Here is a 21622-nt window from a genome sequence, read left to right as displayed (position 1 = left end):
TTCATAATTTATGAAGTTGACTTCATATGCTATCTCAAATCATGTGTTAGTGTGTTTCAGACAGAGCTGTTTTTATTGTGGTATCATTATTATTAATGTAGATGTGCCTCCCCTCCCCCCCCTTCCTCCTAGGCCCTGCTTCTGCCTCTGAGGCCCCACTCACTCTCCCAGGCATCAGGGAGGCAGCCTGGGGGAAGAGCAGTGATTCTCAAACTAGCTTGTGGTGCCAGACCAAGTTCATTAAAATTTCCAATGTTGTGGGCTGACAATATCATCAAATGAAACAAAAATGAGTAACTAGAAAAATTAAATTAAAAAGACATACAAAATACAAGCCTGATGTTATTACTTGTAGTTACAACAGGTATAACATTACATTTTAATACATGTAATCAAAACAAAATAACATTGGAAAAAAGATTTACTAGAACCACATGATTGTTCTTAAAAGTGCATGTATAGGAGATTAATATAAGGAATAACTGTTATACTTGTGAAGTTTTGTTGCCCTATAATCATAACTAATAGCGATTCCCTTGTATGAAGCTACTTGTATGCATGCTTTGAATTAACCCTGTTATAAAATGTTTTTTTAATTGTATTTTTAAAATTTTTTAATGTTTATTTATTTTTGAGAGACAGAGCGTGAGCAGGGGAGGGGCAGACAGAGAAGGAGAAACAGAATCTGAAGCAGGCTCCAGGCTCTGAGCTGTCAGCATTGAGCCCAACGCAGGGCTCAAACCCACAAACTGTGAGATCATGACCTGGGCTGAAGTCAGACGTTTAACCTACAGAGCCACCCAGGTGCCCCTAAAACTTTTTTTTATGTTTATTTATTTTGAGACAGCGTGAGTGAGCACGAGTGAGTGGGGGAGGGACAGAGAGAGAGGGAGGGAGAGAGAATCTCAATCAGGCTCTGTGCTAACAGTGCCACTGGACACGGGGCTGGATCCCATGAAACATGAGATCATGACCTGAGCCGAAATCAAGGGTCGGATGCTTAACTGACTGAGCCATGCAGGTGCCCCAGTATAAAATGTTTTTACGTGAACACATTAGCTTGCTTCTTGCTTAATTTATCTAATCTAGGTTGGATTGATGCAATACCATTTACGGGAGATCATGTATTTCTCAACTGTTGCTATATTTCATATTTATAACACTCATAAGAGAAAAACTGGGGTATAATGAAAGAAAAAAATTGCTTTGGAATAATTGAAAGGAAAGCTGTGACTTTTTTTCATCCTCTCCCTGCTCCATGAAAAGTTACTTTTTCCTGTTGCAATGTGCCTTTCCCCCAGTGTCCTTGTGCTTTTACCTCCAAGGGCCAGCACCTGTGACTCTCCCTGGCCAGTTGCTCCAGAGGGCAGGAAGTGTCTGGGAAAGCATGTCTCATCTCCCAGTGACCCTGCTCAGTGACCAGCAGGCACAGCTGTAGAAAGGCTCCAGCTTTTTTCCAGCTGGGACCACTCTAAGCATAACGAATCCTCCGGAGTTCTCCTGCAGAACCAGGTCCAAAGCCGTCCTCCATGGAAAAAGCCTTGCTTGCTTTCTTTCCCTTCTCTGTCCTGCTTTCCTCTCTTCCTTACCAGTTCTTTTTTGGGGAGCCCTTCCTTTTTTTTAATGTGAAATTTATTGTCAAATTGGTTTCCATACAACACCCAGTGCTCATCCCAATAGGTGCCCATGGGGAGCCCTTCCTTAAGAACACACACGTGCACATGAATTGTTGTCCCAGTGTCTCCTTCCAAGGAAGCCAGCCTAAGGCAGTATCACATTTAGAGTATTTTAGAAATAGGCACGGCGGGCCATAAAAATATATTTATGTATTTTAAATCTTTTGCTTTCAGGGATACTGATGTCCCATTATCGGTACATAATCCAAATGACCACTTTTGGAAATAAATCAACCTAATTTAACTTTCATGGCTTTTTAGAAATCAGAGAAGCCAGAGATATGTAATGTACCAATTACATATTTGGAAACCACGTATTTGGAAACACTTGTCATAGACACTGTCTGTTTTACATAGATCTGTGCATTTTTTCCCCTCCTTGTTTTCAATTAATCTAAACCCAATCGTTTACCCTTAGAAAAGATAAACGTAAAAGCTTCCTCTCTCTAACAGCTTGAGGTGTGTTCAAGAGACATTTTAGAGTTTTCCCCCCTAGATATTTTTAAAAGAGCTGCATCCACGTTAATCTGTTTTAGATGATACCCTCCCCCAGCACCATTCTGACGTGGTCACTTGTCATTTAGCTGTACTTGGAATTAAACCACATGACAAAACATAACAAATTCAGACTAATTTGGAGGAATGCTGCTATGAATTCATGAAAACAATTAAAGGGTATTAAAAATGGAGAGCACTTTTATTGCTGTAAGGTAAATGTGTGCTGTCTTGTCAACGATCCTTTATTACAGACACCTATTATGCACTAGGCATTTGCATTCTCTCATTTAGTTCTTACTACCACCCTGAAAATGAAGTATTTTTCTTCTCACTTTTTAAAGAACAGATGAGGCATCGAGAGATTAAACCCCTTTCTTTTTTTTTAAGGCTTGCAATTAGTGAACAATAGAGCTGGCATTTGAATCTAGATCTTTCCACCAAGCCATGCTGCCTCTACAGTTCAACAAAATTAGCTAACTAAATATTAGTGTACCTCATCAGCTTTAAGGAAGGGTCAATAACTATGTGTAATTGAGACACTCATTTAGTATGCAAACAGTATTGTTAACGTGCTGGTTACACTTTAAAGAAAAATAACAGTAATCTCCCTGGCCATCTTGTTTAACAACAATAGCTACTATTTACTGATTGTTTCAGGCATCTTACATTCATGTGTACTTTACTTAGATAAGAATTCCTAGGTGGGTATTATTAACGTTATATCATATTTGGGCAGATGGTGAGGCACAGAGACTTTCGATAATTTGTGCCGTGTCACATGGGTAGTAAAATGTGGGGTTTGGGCCCAGAAACCGGTGTGCTCAATGGCTATGCTCTTCACTGCTAACGCTTAGCTGAAACTGCCTTAGGTCACATGCAAAGGTGACTGCGAGGTGACAGTGGAATCGGTGGGTGGCAATAAGTAAGAACGAAGCTATGACTTCCTTAAAATACTTTGTTCCTCATTGATGCCAAGCAGGTATAGAGAAAGAGGAAGCTAAGCCAGAGATATGACAGCTCTTGGCTTGATGTTAAAGGGATGCTTTTGTTCTTACTCCACCATTTCAGTTTTCTCACCAGCTTTGATCCCCTTCCTACTGTTCACCTGTAAACAAAACCACTGTTCCCCCTTTTTTTGGAATGGGTTACTAAGAAACTCACAGGGTTCATCATAGCCAGGTGTTTCTCTGCACCTGGTGTGTCTGATCTTCAGAGCAAAGGGATTCATAGACAAACACAACAGGACTCGTTGTAGACTACACAATTAATCATTCTAGGTTTCTGATTTGCTCTTGAAACTTGCTATGTTCCTGTAATGGGAAAGAGACAGCTCCATTTATCACACGGCACCTCGTGCTGCTCCTTGGCACCGTCCCCTGGGTCCTTCACCATCCCCAAACTTTGAAAACATCTGCTGTGGGTACCATGGCGGGGATTTCTTCACATTCTCTGCTATACTTGCCTTCTCAGCATTTCTGTTTAAGCTCTCCTTTTGTGACCAAAGATGGAAAGGCCAGTATTCTCTGTGGAGATGAACAATTAGCAAGTTCATTACTTATGGTGGCATTCATGGTTCTTTGCCAGAGATTACATTTTTGTATATGACATTTTGCCTGATGTTGTCAAAAGAGCACTGGACTGGGAATTAGCTTTGCTGGATTTTTGTATTGGCTCTACCACGAATGATTTGTCTGGGCTTGGGTGAGCTGCTGCGCACCTCTCTCGACTTTTGGTACCTCATTTAATGATGAGTCCAGATTAGATCAGTGCTTCTCTACCTTGGATGCACATTAGAGTCACATCAAATGCACAAAACTCTAATGCCCAGGTCATAATCCAGACCGACGAACTCAATCTCTGGAAGAGCAGGACCCCCTGGCACTGATATTCTTATTCAGGCTCCCCAGGAGACTGTTACGTTGACTTAGGTTTGAGAACCACTAGCCTCGGTATAAGGATTCTTTAGTCTCTAAAGAGACATCTTTTTCTTAAGAATGGAGAATTAAGGGGTGCCTGGGTGGCTTAATCGGTTGAGCGCTGACTTTGACCCTGGTCATGATCTCGCAGTTGGTGGGTTTGAGCCCACGTCGGGCTCTGTGCTGACAGCTCAGAGCCTGGAGCCTGCTTCAGATTCTGGGTCTGCCTCTCTCTCTGTCCCTCCCCCTCTCATACTCTGTCTCTCTCTCTGTCTCTCAAATAAATAAACATTAAAAAAAAAAGATGGGAGAATTAAGATCACATTTGTACGAAAAGGGAAGAGACAGTAGAGAGGGAAGTTTGGCGATACAGAAGAGGGTGAGTGGAGACACCTCTCCATCTTCGAGGAGGCAAAAGACCGAGTGCTATGATGGAAGGGTTGGCTTTACGTAAGAGCATGGAGAGTATGTTCCCAGGTGTGGAACCACACTGTATGGGTGCAGAAGTTGGTAGGTAGGTGGATGCAGCGGTAGAAACCCACAGAGGTTGTCTTTCTGGTTGCTCCAATTTTTCTTTAACATGAAGAAGAAAGGTCATCAGAAGGGATGGGAAAGAAGGTGTTGGGAGAGGTTTTAAGAGAGGGAAGGTGTGAAAGTCATCTGTAAGAATGGAGAGTACATGCACTAGAGAAATGCGGTACGACTGCCAAGGGATAGTGAGAGTGTATTTGAGGTTGGTCAGTGATTGTGTGCATTTTGCTGACGGGGGTCCTGTCGAGTTTGGACAGTCTTTCTGACGACGGCCATAATCCCAACTAGTGGTTTCTGCTTGCATACTAGCTTCTGTGTTCGTCTAATCCTGGGTCAGTTGTTGCCTTTGAACTATCTGGAATGGCCACCCATTTTGCTTATTTTATCCAACTTTATTGAGATATAATTGATCTATAACATTGTGTAAGTTTAAGGTGTACAATGTGTTGATTTGATACACTTATGTATTATAATATGATCACCCCTCTGTCACATCACATAATTTGTGTGTGTGTGTGTGTGTGTGTGCGCGCGTGTGTGTGTGTGGCACATCTTCTTTATCCATTCATCTATTGACATTAATTTAGATCGTTTCTCTTCCTTGGCTTTGTGAATAATGCTGCTGTAAACATGGGAGTTCAGACATCTTTTCAATGTCCTGTTTTTATTTTCTTTGGATATATATCCCAAAAAGGAATTGATGGATCATATCATAGTTGTATTTTTAATTTTGGGGGAAACCTCCTTACCATTTTCTGTAGTGGCTCTACCAATTTACATTCCCACCAACAGTGCACAGGACTTCCCTTTTCTCCACATCCTTGCCAACACTTGTGTTTTTTGTTTTTTTTTTGTTTTTTTTTTGTTTTTTTTTTTTTATGACAGCCTTTCTAATAGATGTGAAGGATATCTCATTGTGGTTTTGGTTTGCATTTCCCTGATGATGAGTGATGTTGAGCATTTTTTCATGTATCTGTTGGCCACTTGGATGTCTTCTTTGGACCAGTATCTATTCGGTTCCTTGTTTATTTTTAAATTGGATTGTTTGTTTGTTTTTTTTTGCTATTGTATGATTTATATATTTTGTATATTAAGTATCAGATATGTGGTTTGCAAGCATTTTCTCCCATTCTATAGGCTGCCTTTTAAAAAAAATTTTTTTTTAACATTTATTTATTTTTGAGACAGAGAGAGACAGAGCATGAACAGGGGAGGGGCAGAGAGAGAGGGAGACACAGAATCTGAAACAGGCTCCAGGCTCTGAGCTGTCAGCACAGAGCCTGACGCGGGGCTCGAACTCACAGATCGTGAGATAGTGACCTGATCCGAAGTCGGCCGCTTAACCGACTGAGCCACCCAGGCGCCCCAATAGGCTGCCTTTTCATTTTGTTGATTGTTTCCTTTGCTGTGCAGAAGGTTTTTAATTTGATGTACTGCCATTTATTGATTTTTGCTTTTGTTCCTTGTGTTTTTGGTGTCATATCCAAAAAATCATTGCCAAGACCGATGTCAAAGAGGTTCTTCCTTATGTTTTCTTCTAGGAGTCTTGCTGTTTCAGGTCTATGTTTCAGTGTTCATTTCATTTCGACTTAATTTTTGTGAGTGGTGTAAGGTAGGGATCCAATTTCATTTTTCTGCATGTGATCATCCAATTTTCCTAACAGCATTTATTGAAAAGACTATCCTTTCTCCATTGTGTATTCTTGACTCCTTTGTCAGATATTAGTTGACTGGTCATTCCTGTTAAATAATGCCTTAACCGCTGGCCACTGCAGCTAGTTGCAATCTCCCTAGTGTTAGGGAGTAAGGTATAGCCTGGCTTCTGCCTTACCTGAGTTTCTGAGGACTCACTGTACTTTCCCCTAGAGGCAGACAGTCAGAGCTGCCTTTTAGAAGGTGGTGAGCTACTGTGCCATACGAATGAAGGAGTTATAAAGGAATGGTTAGTGAATTTGAATCTTGTGCAAGAGAAGCTGCCTAGAGATCTTTTTCCTGATTGGAGCAAGACCATCATGGGACAACACAACGGTTTCCCCCTACTTTCCTTAGACCTGCAAGTGACATGGTGCACACAAATAGTAAAGTCATACCTCTAAGATTAGAAAATGTTTTAGTTAGATTAGGACAAGTAGCTTTTGATTGTCTAAGAGTCACCTGAAGTGTTAAGTGGTGAATTAGGTCATCTAAAGTAATAGACTTTCAGACCAAGCTGAAGCAAGTGGCAAACTTCAGGAAAATTCAGCATCCATGACAGCATTTTTCTGAGATAGTGGAGGCTGAATATATAAAATTTTTACCATGTTCATTTTAGTGCCAATTCAAAAGGATTGGGAAACTAAGAGCCAGCAGGTGATTAAATGGGAGTATTCAGAGAGGATAAAATGGACTTTGTGTTCTTCATGTTGAATAGGTTCTACATAATATCTTTAGATTTTGGCATTGAAAAGTAGAAGGAAAGAGGCCCCACCATTAGTTTGGCAGATTTATCAAGCTGAGCTATGTCAATTGTATTATGCCGTTTCCAAGAAGACAGTAGAGCTTGTGAAATTTAACAGTGTCTGTCACCACTTGACATATTGGCTAAAACAAAAGCAGATTGAGGAAATGACTCACAATAGTTAATTGTTTCAATAGTTAGTCTTTCCCATCTGCACAGTGCGTTGAATTTGATGACATCTGATGGGAACTTTGTGGAAAATTAATGCACCAACTTGTTTTCAAGAAGCAAGCCCTCTCTTTGCTTTTTTAGTAGCTACATGTCAGTATCTGAAATCTCCATTTTATCTCTTTTTGGTTTAGGTAACACTGCAGTCTATCTTGACTTATCGAATACAAAAAGAAAAGCCTAACCATTTGTTAAAAAACAAAATCAGTCAATAATAATTCCAACTCTGTTTCTTCACTTGAAGAATGGATTAGGTATTTTGGCTTTGATAAATTCAAAAACAAAGGGAAAAATTGTTCACAAAGAACCAAATTCAGGATGATATGTGCAGCGAACATTCATCTTCCATTATCACATGAATACATAGCACATCTGGCTGCAGAATCTATGATGCCACTCTACAATTTATCACGCTTTATGGGAAACCATTAATTTACAACAGTTGCATTAATGTATAGCTCTGTGCTTTAAGTTCACCCTTGATAGATCTAGGTCTTTCACTGTGCTGAATTCCTTTGTAGACTCCACTTAAAAATCCAACTGACTTATCTGACCCGAAGAACAGCTTTATATTCTGAAGGTGTGGCTATCAAGTAAGAACATCAAGTTTCCTTTTTGGATATCTGCCAATGGGGATAAAGCTTAACTCCATGAAAGTTGATTCTTTTGGAGAGTATTTCTAGTATTTGTGTTCTTGTTGGACATCCACAAATGAGTCTACATTTCATGTGCACTGGAAACCGCTATTTACAAAGAAGAAAGGATTAGGTCTGTCTGTTCCCTACAGATAGATTTCCTTGGTGCTACTTAAGATATCATTGCTATCTTTTGGTAGTCATTGCAGAACTGTGATGTTTTTTGAACAGATTTGGTGTAAAGAATAAAGGTGTCTTGTTTAATAAAGAACACAATAATCTAAGAGGAGACTTCAAGACTTTCAAGAGTTGTGATAGGGAACAAAGAAACTTCTTTTCTACAGCTCAATAGGGCAAAACCCATAGTGCTAGCCCAGATCATTAGCAGGCTATGGCTCACAGTAACAAAGAACATTTCTTTTTTTAAAAAAATTTTTTTTAAATCTTTATTTTTGAGAGAGAGAGAGAGAGAGAGAGAGAGAGAGAGAGAGAGAGAGAGAGACAGAATGTGAGCAGGGGAGGGGCAGAGAGAGAGGGAGACATAGAATCCGAAGCAAGCTCCAGGTTCCGAGCTGTCAGCACAGAGCCTGACATGGGACTTGAATTTACGAACCGTGAGATCATGATCTGAGCTGAAGTTGGATGCTCAATTGACTAAGCCACCCAGGCACCCCACAAAGAACATTTCAATAGGACATTCTAAGGAAATAGCTGCTCTGGGAGGAAATAATCTCCCCATATTTTCTCCTGGGAATTCTACTGGGTGTTGACATTTGGGAAAATTTGTTCCCGGTCTGAGGCAGCCTTTCTCAGTCTAAGAACATGTATTCCAGCTCACTGAAGATTACTGTAGCATTAGAAGTGTATTAATTTTTTGATAGTTTGAACTTTCAGAGAAGGTGGGTGGAAAAGTGAAAGGCAGAATGTGGGGAGGATGATGTCCAGCATCCCTTTTGAATGCCTTGCCTCACTGAAGCATATTTGTATTTCCTGAACTGACAACTCAAAAGCTCTAAAGTAGAGTGATACACAGCACCTATCAGAAAGAATTTGCACACTCCCTGCTTTCTTTGCAGAGATCTCTAAATGTATTGGTTCTGCCCCACCCAGGCAGGGCTGGTGTTCAGGGGCAGACCTGCAAAACTTGTAGCATCCCATCTTTGGATACACTGGTGACTCAGGCATCATCCTTCAGCCTAATCTGAAGAGCACACTGCTTGTTCTCTTCTGGTACAAAAGAGACCTTTTAGTTTATGTGGTCTCCATCTAAAACTGTCACAAAGTAGAAACCATGAATCAGAAGGAGCATTAGTGAAATAATTTTGCTCATGTAGACGGATGAGAGCTGAACTTTTTTTCTTTCTGTGTCTATGAATTCCAGTTCATATTTCTTCATGTGAAAGTGGATTTTTTCCTCCTGGATTTATGTTAAGCTGAGCAAGCAGTTCTGGTGAAATTAAGCCCACGTATAAACAATAGATTCGGACAGCTCAATTTTGGTCCTGAATGCCATTAGAATTTTTCCCCCTCCTCTACTTTATTACAATTTCTGATTCTTTGCTTCTTATAACCCACTTTTTATATTGAATATCACATTGTGTACGGGTATGCCAAATTGGTATTGGTATATCCTGATTGCCTTACTTGGGAAAAGTGCTGAATTCAAGTTTGAAATGTTTGCACTTGACCGAACTTTAGGAAAAGAAGAAAAAAGAAGAGAGTATTTAAAACCCAGAAATGATTTTCTTTGCTGTGGTAAGCAACATCTTGAGTCTTAACCAACAGTTAGAATAGATTTACAATCTGCATGAAATGTATAAATGAGATGAAGTTAGAGGAGACCAATAGTACATTCTGAGCAATTTCCAAAGAGTTATAGGAAGCATGAGTGATTTAACTCCTGAAATGTGTGGTCAGATATAATATTTAATTAAAAACTTATGAGGGCAGAAGAAGTGTTGTGGAAGGCACTCAGGAGATGCCAGGAAGTATATTGATATTTTTACAGGTGCAATCTCATTGAACCCTCACATCAGTACTATGAAGTACATACTGGGATTCCCATTCCAAAGATGAGGACAGTGGAGTTCAGAAAGCCTATTCAGGTTGCTTACAGTTTTAGAACCATGATTTGAATCCAGATCTTTCAGATTTTGAAACCATTTGTACAGCAGTAGAAGCTTGTCTGGGCTCTGTGTATTCTCTTCACAAGGAGACGTCAAGGAACATTGAGCAAAAGGTAGTATTACCAACAAACAAAAACCAAAACTGACACATGGATGCTAAGGAAGGAGGCCGCTCCCTCTGTAGGGTTGGAAAAGATCATGAATCCAAGAAGAGGTCACAATGAGGCAAAGAATGAAGAAACTTGGGAGATTCTTATAAAAAAAAATTGCAGGGCCCCAAAATGGTGTAGAAGTTTAAAGGAATATGTAACATGGCTCTTTGCCTCCAGGACAAAGAAATAACATCAGTCATGGCCAGGAGGAAAACTAGGCAGAGAGTTTAGAAGATGTGAACAGCAAGTGGTAAAGTTACTAAGGGGGACTGGGCATAGAAATGCCTGGGATCCGTGATTTGGGGGAGGGGTAGAATGTAATAATAATTTCTCAAGCACTGTTAATTATATAATCCCTTTACTTCATACAACTCAGTATTTTTTTGTCTATACAATACTTCAATTTTAGAGTATCAGTGAAACACAGGGGAAAAGATGGATTTTCCTGGGTGGCAATCAGAGTATAATTAGAGTTCATAGTTTTCAGGCTCAGACCTTGGAAATCTCGTACTGCAGATAACCCTTTCTCCATTGCCAACACATTTGTCCATACTTTGTTTTATTTTTGGAAACCATAAACTCACTTGTCTCAATGTGACATGACTTCCTCCTGAAATCCCTAATGAATTTAGCTATTTTAAAAGAAAGGCTGTGGCAGAATAGGCCGAGATATGTGGGGGCTATTGGTGAAAGCTAGAGAACATTTATGGAAGTGCGGGCTGTGCTTATTCTGTGTTCAGGGAAAGGACTGGCCCACAAGGAATGAGGAAGCCTGCTTAAAATACTGCCTTTAATATATTACGAACAGGGAACTAACTTTTCCTTAGTGTATCTCTTATTGTTCCATTTCTTTTTCTTGCTCAATAAATACAAGGAAAAAAAGCATTGCTTTTACGTTTTAATTTCCCAGCAGCACTCTGTATTGGGGACAGTAATTAATGAAAATTATAGGCTAAACATTTTACAGTTTGCATTAAGTGCTTTATCCATGTTTTGTTAAAGAATCTCATTCTACCTAGAGATAGTGAGTGTTTGAGTGTGTATTAGGGGGGAACACACATGCTAGCATCCCTCTTGAAGTTGTCCCCAACCAACCCTGTATGGTGGTATCTAAAATATGGGGTCCTATGTCAAAGAGATTGTTTCCCTAGTCCTATAACATGACTTTAAATGTAATACTCACCTTCTAAGATGCCTTAGTTACCAGATCCATCCACATTTCAAAAAAGAAATAATCCAGACCACGCGTTCTACTAACAAAATTAAATATTGTCAAGCTGTTTAAAAAAAATCTTGAAAACATGATCAGGACATGGTAAACAATATTTTTAGCCTAGCTCATGTTATTATGTTATATAATAAAATTGTATTTTCTTCCAATCTTTCCATTTTATAATTGAGCACAACAACAAAGAATATTGAATTGGGCTAGTTTGACCTCGAAAAATGAAATTTGTATCCTCATTTAGAAGTGAATACACTTTTTAAAGAGTAGAGGATATTTTGCCTAGAGAAATTGAATGAGAAGCATAGAATAAATAGTGATTTCCCAAACTTTTCCCAGGCTAATTCAAATGTTAGAGTCTTAGGCTGAAATAAGTTAGAGGCCTTATGATCACCATCCCATGAAATAAAATATAAAGTTATTTGCTGAAAGGTATTAAAATAAATGAAAGAATTTGTGGTGTAAGAAAAAGGAAATAGAGGCAGGTAGGGGAAAGAGTGGGTCATAAAATATACAATTATAATTGCATAGCTGTACTTTCTAGTAGACACTCTAATTTAAAAATATAGTGATCAATTTAACATAGCAAAAAATTTTAGGCATCTATTGGCAATAGGAAGATACAGTAAGAAGAGTAAGACCCGTATCTCCTCTCAGGGCAACTATATAGTCTAGGGCATGTCTTTGTGTGTATGTGTGCATGTAGTAGGATGTGGGCAAAACATGGAGTAAGTGAGTGGGGTGTGGGGAGATTATTACAAATCTAAAAATAGCATGTTACAGGATAGCAAGTTACCTGCTGCAGGAGATCATACCAACTATGTCAGTAAGGGCCATACCAGAGTCAGAACTCAGAAAAGAAAAAAGGTCTGGGAGAGCAAAGGCTATGTCTGGAGATAAGATCAGGTACCTTAAGCTCCCTAGGTTATCCAACAGTTCTGGTGAATGAAGTACATCTTACCCAGACGGCTTTGATGGGTTGAATGTCTACATGCTGGCTTGTTCTAGGTAATGTCCTTTGTGCCATCCTCCAAGAATGATTTTCATTAAAATGAATTTGAGATTAGGGTACACAGCATACACACTAATCATTATCGAGAGGCAGTGTGGAAGTGGTTAAATGCATATGGATGAGAAAAATGTCTTAAAACTCAACATCAAGACAAATTGGTATTATCAGGATTATTGACAGATGAAACACTCAATCAATCACATGTTAGAAAAGAAGTTTTCATGTGATAACCACTTCTTACTAGCAGGAGTATCTGGACAAGTAACAATCTCTCTGAACTTAGTTTCTTCATCTGTAAAATTCTTGTCTTCTAGAGTTTTTGTTAAGATCACACAACATCTTTTGTGTGAAAGCCTTTGCAAACCACAATTTTCTATAAAAATGTAAGTTGTGAGGAGAGATGAATATACTAAATGGAGGGTTTTAGGGAGAGAAATCCCATCACTGTGTGGAAGCTATACTGCAGAGGACAGAGGCACATGGTGGGAAGTAGGTCTGTCAAACAAGAAACAAGACTTGGCCAACAAATGATCTTGCTACAAAAATAGATTCCTACTCAAAAATACTTGTTGGGAAGGGAATTCCTTCCCACCACCTTTCCTTATTCCTATATCGTATGGACAGAAATGGCTTCCATTACTCAAAGAGTTGGGAGTATTTATTACAGATGGTGTTAATGAGACATGTTTAAGTGGTTGGATTGGTACAGTTTCCTGCATGTAATGGGTTATTATATATGTATTTTTTCCTTTCAGATAATTGTTGAGACTATGCCATATTTCAAAAGCCAAGTTAATTTAGGTCAGTGAAAAGAGAATTTATTTCCAGTCTATTACCATCTAATCCCTAATTAAATCAAAGAATAAGGAACTGAGTGATCCAGGCAGATCATTTGTCTCTTGGCAAAAGTTAATCCAGTCAATATAAAGAAAAGAGAAATGATTGTTTCCAAATACCTAGTAGATTCTTGTGGCCATTTATTGCCTAGGCATGGAGGAATATAGGTTTTACTGAGAGAAGATCTGAGCTTTAAAGAAAAGCTTTGAAATCTAAGCTGTCAGGCATTTTATGGTAAGAGATGGAAAGACTGGCCATCTCAGTGTTCAGGAAAGAAAAAAATATCCCCTGAAGTATGGAAGGAATAAATGCTCCATGGCTTACATATCATCTCTACAGGTTTCTTCCCTTCAAGTCATGGCCTATTTCATGGCCCATTTCCCTTTATTTTGAGAATTTTTTTTCTTGATTACAAAAGATTTCAAAGATAATTGGAAAATACAGAAAAGTACAAAGAAGAAAATAAAAAATCATTTAAAATTATTTAGTCATCTCCACCTAGAGATAATAGTAATAACCTCCCAGGTTATTTTTCTTTGGCTATGTGTGTGTATGTATGTGTTTGTGTTTATTTATGTATATAAGGCATGTGTGTGTGTGTGGGGGGGGTATGTTACAAAATTGAGAACAGAGTTATATGTAGTTCTCTTTTTTTGCTAATTAAAATGTATTTTAAATATTTTCCCATGCCATTAAAATGTCTTTATAATATTTTAAATTCTGTATAATATTCCCTTCTGTGGATATGTGGCAACTTATTGAAATACTCCCTTATTGTTTTGCATTCAGAATGTCCCTGCATTTTCTGTCCCCCCCCAATCCAAAGGGATACCTCAAAAGATATCTTTGCAGCCATTTATTTATGTGCACTTCTGATTATTTCCTTAGTATACATTTCTATATTGTTGGATCAAAGGAAAGGCATGCATTACATTTTTGTTTTTGATCTCTATAAACTAGGGACTATATGAGGAATCACCTTCTTAATCTGCACTGAGCATGCTCAGTGTCTGAGGTGGAAAGGAGGAGGTTGGGGGTTCCACAGAAAGCAGGTTCTGGCTGGTCCTGGGTGACAGTTACTGGTTCAGAATGTGGAAGTACCATCCTCTAATTGTAACGGACCAGACTGCCTTGCTCTACACGGGCAGCTTCAGAGGATAGTTGGATATTTGTAATCTTGGAGGAATGGTCAAGAGACACCTGGGCTATCCTAGGCTAACGTCATTTTAACTTTAAAAGTCAAGTAGAGCCAATAAAAAAGATGCGTGGGGAGTGTACTTCTTATTAGTTGTTCATGCTGTTTGCCTAGGTCTCGCAAACCTAGTTGACTGTTCAACGTACCAGTGAACTTTCTCAGTAAAATCAAGTGGGATGGAGGTGGGGTGAGGAAGAGGACTCAGTAGGCTTGTGAAAAAAGAAACTGTTGGACTTCAAGATTGGCATCAGTTGTTTGTGAGACATATCTGCTGTCTGCAGAGGTTGATCTCTTCCACTACCCAAACCAGTTAACTCCATTTCTATCGGTGCCTGTGTCTGTCTCCTTAGCTAGAAATTTGGTCAAGATTCATCACCAATCTCCTCTATCCTCTTAAGTCTGAAATGTGCCAAGGCCTGTAATTTTGCTCTACTTGGAATGTCTCTCAAATCTTCCTTTTCTCCATTCCTTCCTTCCACTTCCATTCCTACTACTGTCACTCTTTTCCAGCTTTCAGCACAGATCTGCAATTCTGGTATCACTCCAGACTCCACAGTTTCTCCCCTACTCCCTACTGCTTTCAGTTTACTATTCCCATGACACCTCTTAACTGTTTCCCTCAAAGAGCCTGAAGCTATTGCAAATAGCTTGTCTGTAGACTCTGAGCTCTTTTTCAAGATCAGGGCTTTACCTTACTCGTCTTTGTAGCTCCAATGTTTAGGAAAGTGGTCTTCACCTAAACCAATTTTAGCCTGGAAGCAACCCCATGGCATTTTTGAAAGGGACACTGCAGCCCAGGGAAGGAAAGTAATCTGCCTGAGGCTACATAGCTAGTAAGTGTCAGAGTGAGGATTCAGTCCTGGGCAGGTCTGTTTTTCCCCAAACTACATGAACTAAGCTGCACCTGGCCATACTTCCATTGTCAGGAGTCTGAGACCTCCTCAATCAAGCTGTCTTACTGTACTCCTAGCCCTTTTCTGTACTGAATGCCATGTCATGGGATATCACCTGCCACAAGAAATATATTTGAGCAGGTTAGGGGTGGAGACAAGAGGGGAAGGGCAGGTTGATAAAGACCAAGAGAATTTTTTTGGGAGAAGGTGCATCTTAAGCTAGGCCTTGAAGGTTGAAATAGAGTTTGGTCTCAGCAGGAGACCAGGGCAAAGGCATTCCATATCATGGGAATAGACAGCAAAGGCCCTGAGACAGAAATGAATCAGTAGTGCTCTGAACAATGAACACATTGGCCTATTTGTAGAAAGTTTTCATATAGTCTTGTTGGAAACAGCCTTCCCTTAAAGTAATGGTTTTATTAGTACCCTGGAAATAAACCCCATGATTTCATAGATTGAAGTGCTAAGAATTGCAGAGAAATTGACCTCTTTCTGTATGGGGACAACAGAGAGAAGAAAGCTCATTTGGGTGTGGCATTCCTTCACTTCAGATTTCAAACTGAATCGGTCATGGATCTCTCTGGCAAGTCCTAGAGCACAGGAACCAACCAGCTTTGTAATCTTAACATGGCTTCAGTTTTTATGATAACTTTTGACCTTCAGAAAAAATTTCACCCCCAAGTTTAGGAAATCTGAAACATAATATGGATTGGAGGTGGTTTGAATGTACTTTCGAAGAGTATTTTTTTACTGGCCAATAAACTCCTCTGTGGCTACAAGTATGTTGTTGAAAGGGACCTGGCTGATGGCAAACAGTAACATGAGGGAAACTTAAAACTGGAGATGATGATCAAATGTAAATCAATGTCAGGATTATTTCAAAAGTAGTAGTCAAAAAAAAAAAAAAGCTGACAAGAAGATAAAATTACATTTTAGTAAAAAAAAATCATTAGAAATCTCATTTTTGATATTTGCCTTTCCAAACTTAGAATAAGGAACCAAGGAAAGCAAATCTATTAGGTTTTAAGTTACACTACATGAATGTGTGCACAGTGGATTAAGAGAGTATTTTGAATTTCTGCTTCTGTGAACATCTGAAGGGGGGTCAGGGAGGATGTTATATGTTTCTTCCCATCCCCATCCTGGCCCCAAATGTCTCCTCCTCTGGGATTCCTGCTATACAATTTATGTCAGGTGTTTAGCTCTGTCCTCCAAATTTTCAACAGCCAAAGTGAGAGCAGAATATATGGGAAGTATGTATCTCAGCCCTAACCCTCAGTCTCCTCCTGAAGGAGGACCAGCTGATTAGCTACCACATCACACAAGTGACTAATATGCCCAGAGATCATAGTTTCCCAACTCTGATATCAACAGTGGAGGCAGGTCTTTGCTGAGAAGGGCTCCTTCTTAAGGGGCCTCACTGCAGTTGGTTTAGAATCTTTAGGCCTAAAGAGGTTCCACAGAGGGAGAAAGGCCCAACTGTCAAGACCTCACTTGAACAATCCACATGGCTTTTTGCCTTTCTAAAGAAGCAGATCTTTCTGAGCTCTTCTTCCTTCTCAGCCATCCTCCTTGAAGCCATCTTTCCCAAGATGATAAGCACATGACTTACTCAGTGTTCTTGACCCAGTCCTGGTCAGTCTTGTGTGCTTACTCTGTCTTGATGTGGTAACCAGTTTATATCTAACTGGCCCTTGACAGCCTGTGCTGGTTTCCATCTCGGAGACCTGGTAGGACATTCCTCATCCTGACAGGGCTTCAGGCTGCCCAAAACGGTGATGACTGAGATTAGGTGATGGCTGCCTTCACTTTGGGGTTAGTTGCCGCTCCCTTACCCTCCATCAGATCTCTTACTCAAGAGAAGGAGCTGAGATTAGGGTTTGGTTTAGAGATTCCTTCCCTCCTTCCTAAAGGACAATCAGGTCTAAAAAGTCCTACCTCTTAAGACAGTAATGGGAGCTGGTGTTATGAAGGTCACAATAGAGATACAACAGGAATGAAGGAGTCCCAGCACCCTCTGTCATTAGACTCTCAAAGTAGGGCTTGTGTCGTGTTCAGGATTGAATATACAGCACCAGCATAGCATCTGATACAGAGAAGGCTTTCAAGGAATATTTATTGCATATAAACATTAAAAATGTGCATGTGGGGGACTCTCCTAGTGACTCTTATGATCTGGGCATTTTTCAGTGGACAATACTATTATGCAGTCATTATTTTAGTACCCTCTTCATTGCCCTTCAGCCATGGGGGTTAAACCTGGAACTACTTAGTTTTTTGGAGTTCACAGTTAATAGCCAAGCCCCAAGTCAGCTACTGCTCATAGTAGATGACTCATTGTGTTCTTCTCATTACTTATCCTTGTGTCCACATTCCAATAACAGGTTACTGATTTGTTTCCTTATCTTTGTGTACCCTTAATGTTCCCCATCACCATATGATCTGCCAGGATCTTCTTACACCCTTGGTGTATGTGTGGGAGTCTTGACCCTGGGCCTCAGATGCCGTAGCTGAGTGTGCTCCCCTTGCTGCCCAGGCTGCCAGTCTCCCGTGGTGCAATGCTCTGCCCTCATGCTGGCTCATTCACCTGTGGCTGGACACTGGGCCTGTCTTATGATTATGTCTCTGAGTACTGCATATAGCTGGGAAATTCCTATATTGTGTTTTCTTCCCACAGCTGGTCTGGCTCCCACATTCTGGCTTCCCTTATCAGGTCCACCCTGCTGCTGACTGAGTCTTCTTCCCGAGAAAGAGCATATTACCTGTGTCCTGATGTACCCCTTTTAGTATCTCCACCATATTCTGATTCAGAAGCTGCTTTGTCCCCTTTTTCAACTTAATTTTACACATGGTTCTGGATCACTAAGAAATACTGTTTTCTCAAAGACTGACCCTAACCTTGGGCAGAAATTCCAGGTTTTGGAAGAAGTTTAACGTTGTGTATGGGGCTGTGTATCTTTTTGTGGAGGTCACATGTCTTTGGATATGGACTTAAATTGTGTGAACTTTCTGTGTGTGTGTGTGTGTGTGTGTGTGTGTGTGTGTGTGTGTGTGTGAGAGAGAGAGAGAGAGAGAGAGAGAGAGAGAGAGAAAGAGAGAGAGAGACACTCCTTTTGTAGTGTTTTCTGAAAAGCATTTCTCTAAACAGAACAAGAAGAACAAGAATGGATATGAAGATTAGCCTTTATTTATATCCTCCAGTTATGTGAAGAAACATCATATATCATGTTGTTTAGATGGTCCACCTTTCCCATGTGATATTTTTCTGGCCTTTATTCTTGGCCTCCTAGTGAACTCAAGGTCAGAATAAAAATGACCATCATGACTGTATAAAACTTCATAGCAGTAGAGAAACAGGAATTTAAAAAGATAATGTAGTGTGGTATCTGATGAAGAGAGCTTAAAGAGTGATTCCATTTGTGTATTACATGCTGTGTGTCTACAAAAAATGGCACAAGGTTTTAATTTTTCTTTAATGTTTAATTTTAATTTTTGAGAGAGAGACACACAGAGCATGAGTGGGGGAGGAGCAGAGAGAGAGGGAGACACGGAATCTGAAGCAGGCTCCAGGCTCCAAGCTGTCAGCACAGAGCCTGACGTGGGGCTGGAACCCACTGTGATCATGACCTGAGCTGAAGTTGGATCCTTAACTGACTGAGCCACCCAGGTTCCCCAAAATGGCACAGGATTTAAAAAACTAGCTATCCTGTATTAGGAAGAAACATTTTCCTGTTTTGCTCTACTTCGTCTCCAGGTAGAGAGAAAGGAGTTGATTTAGTTCAGTACAACATTTGGATGCTCTTCCTAACCTTAAATTTGTGTTAAATAATAGCTGTATGAATATTCTGTTGCAGCTGACCTTTTGGGATTGCTTTTCTCTAGTGAATATTTTTTCTAATTTTCTTTATGTGCATTTTACACTGGGTTGCAGAAGGGATGGAATTTAATTGTTCTATTTGTATTTTATCCATTCACTTTCATAGCTAGGGCAAAGGGGTGTATTTTGAATAACTCTAGGAAGTAATTTACAACTACTGCTGATATTGATGAAATACAACTGTAGCATATACACCTTTGTGTGAATATGCCTGTAGGAAGGATCAATGCGTCCATGTGGGAGGGTTGGTATGAATGTGTCTCTCCTCCTCTTTAGCTGTCTTTTGCTATATTAAAAATCCTGCATTGGGGTTTCCTGCCCTTTTCTGCATTTTAAGCATAGCCGATGGAAGTGGGTGGGGGGCAGAAAAATTACCGAGCTGAGAACTAACTCCACAGTTGTGGGGTCTGAGACAGACTTTTGCCCTATGGTATATAGAACAAATAGCGATATCTTGGGAAAGTAGTTGGCAATATAGCAAAGGTAGAGTGTGGATCTGTTTGGGTATGGGCTTAAAGGTAGGATAGAGGCATAGAGGCTTTGTTTTTGAAGTCTTTCACTGTTAGAAATAACCTTACAGAAGGCCAGACAGCAATGTCCTTTGGTTGACATTCTGGGTTAGAAACTTTAAGAGACTTTTTTCTCTGTGAATGAGATTGGAGTGGTTGTATTGTGGTTGTTGGCAGGAGACCAATAATACAATACAGTTAAATGAAGACTAACTTGTTTTAGGTCTTCCCAGCACAGTTTTGGAAACCAGTGGTCTAAGAAATGGATGCTGGGTGATAAAGCATGTCCCAAACTCTTCCCACCTCCAGCACTCACTGAATAACTTATTAAATAAGAAAATTAATAGGCATAAGCTTGTGTTAAGGAAGAGCAGTTCCTAAGAATGTGTGGTACCCAAAGTCACATTTTGTTTTGAGTGTGCTTATTTCCATGACCAGATGGAATATTCTCAGTGACTTTATTCACTAGCTTGGGTTTCACATGCCCATTTTGAGGTGATGTTCCCCTGGGGGAGCCACTGTGATTTAGCCATATTTAAAATAGAATATGCCACTGCAAATATTTGGCATTTCTGTTAAGGATGAGTGAGACCATGGATACCACATTGTCTCAATGCTTCCAGGGGAGGATTTTCTTTTCCGTATCTCATACTGAAGTGTTAACAGTGAGTTCACTATCTGCCAGAGCATTTGAACAGATTCAGAGCACAATTTAACGTGGGATGAGTAAAGACAGAACACATCCATTCTCATCTTAAGGCCAGGTCTTTGCTGTGGGTGGACCTCCCTGAACAGAGGAAAGGGCAGGAGTCAGGCTCCTCAAATGGAGTGCTGAATTTGGTGGTATCAATGAAGTGCTTGGGGGAAGTCAGAGGAGGGAAAATTGAATATGGACTTGGGATAGATCAAATCGGTCTGGGAGAGGAAAAGGCCCCAATTGGACCTAATGCAGTAAATGTCAAGGAAAAGGAAGGGAGAAAATTTATTTTGCTTCAGCAACAAGATAAAGACGTTCAAATAAAGAGATCGGGAGGTCCAAGGAGGGCGGGGAGCACTGGGAGGAAATGGGATCAAAGTCAAAGGAGGTTAGACCTAATGTCTTGGGTATTGGGTCCCCCTGCAGGTGTGTAAACAGGATCCTTGTGTGCTGAACATGACATTTCATAAATAAAATACTAACTTACTGCAAAGATACTTTGATTAGATAGATCTTCATCAGGGTAATTATTTCTGCTATATGGTGGTTTTTGTTTCAATATACATGTTAAAAACATAAGAAGAAAACTTAATGTGTGACATTTTGATTGTTGTCCAAGTAAAATCGAGGAGAAAATGTTTCCTAAGTCCCAAGATTTCCTTTTCCTCAGTGTCTCTTATCTATACTCTCTTCCTTTGTAGCCAGGTCACCTTCTTAATCCCTCACTGTTCCCTTTCCTGTAACATCCTTCTCCTTGGAAAGGGATGCAACATCTGTCACAGAAACATGAATGTGTTATTCGATGCAATCCCAATCAAAATTGCACCAGCATTCTTCTCGAAATTAGAACAAGCAATTCTAAAATTCATATGGAACCACAAAAGGCCCCGAATAGCCAAAGTAATTTTGAAGAAGAAGACCAAAGCAGGAGGCATCACAGACTTTAGCCTCTACTACAAAGCTGTAATCATCAAGACAGCGTGGTATTGGCACAAAAACAGACACATAGACCAATGGAATAGAATAGAAACCCCAGAACTAGACCCACAAAAGTATGGCCAACTCATCTTTGACAAAGCAGGAAAGAACATCCAATGGAAAAAAGACAGTCTCTTTAACAAATGGTGCTGGGAGAACTGGACAGCAACATGCAGAAGGTTGAAACTAGACCACTTTCT

General features: G+C 40.0%; 1 long non-coding RNA gene across 3 annotated transcripts; it reads right to left on the bottom strand.

The window, feature by feature from the left end:
• Positions 1–1215: 1215 nt before the first annotated feature.
• LOC121034532 (uncharacterized) lies at positions 1216–16458 on the bottom strand. Of its 3 annotated transcripts, none has more exons than XR_005792493.1 (2): positions 14253–16458; positions 1216–3697 (listed from the first exon to the last, which is right to left on the bottom strand). It is a non-coding gene; the product is annotated as an uncharacterized LOC121034532 (long non-coding RNA). The 3 variants fall into 3 exon arrangements; XR_005792495.1 differs by lacking the exon at positions 14253–16458 and adding an exon at positions 11383–13716; XR_005792494.1 differs by lacking the exon at positions 14253–16458 and adding an exon at positions 10036–11372.
• Between the last annotated feature and the right edge of the window lie 5164 nt (positions 16459–21622).

The sequence above is a fragment of the Herpailurus yagouaroundi genome, unplaced genomic scaffold, assembly GCF_014898765.1.
Source record: "Herpailurus yagouaroundi ecotype Mexico unplaced genomic scaffold, PumYag 160, whole genome shotgun sequence".
NCBI lineage: Eukaryota > Metazoa > Chordata > Mammalia > Carnivora > Felidae > Herpailurus > Herpailurus yagouaroundi.
The sequence above is the reverse complement of the archived record's forward strand: the minus strand, read 5'-3'. Positions and strand labels throughout refer to the sequence as shown.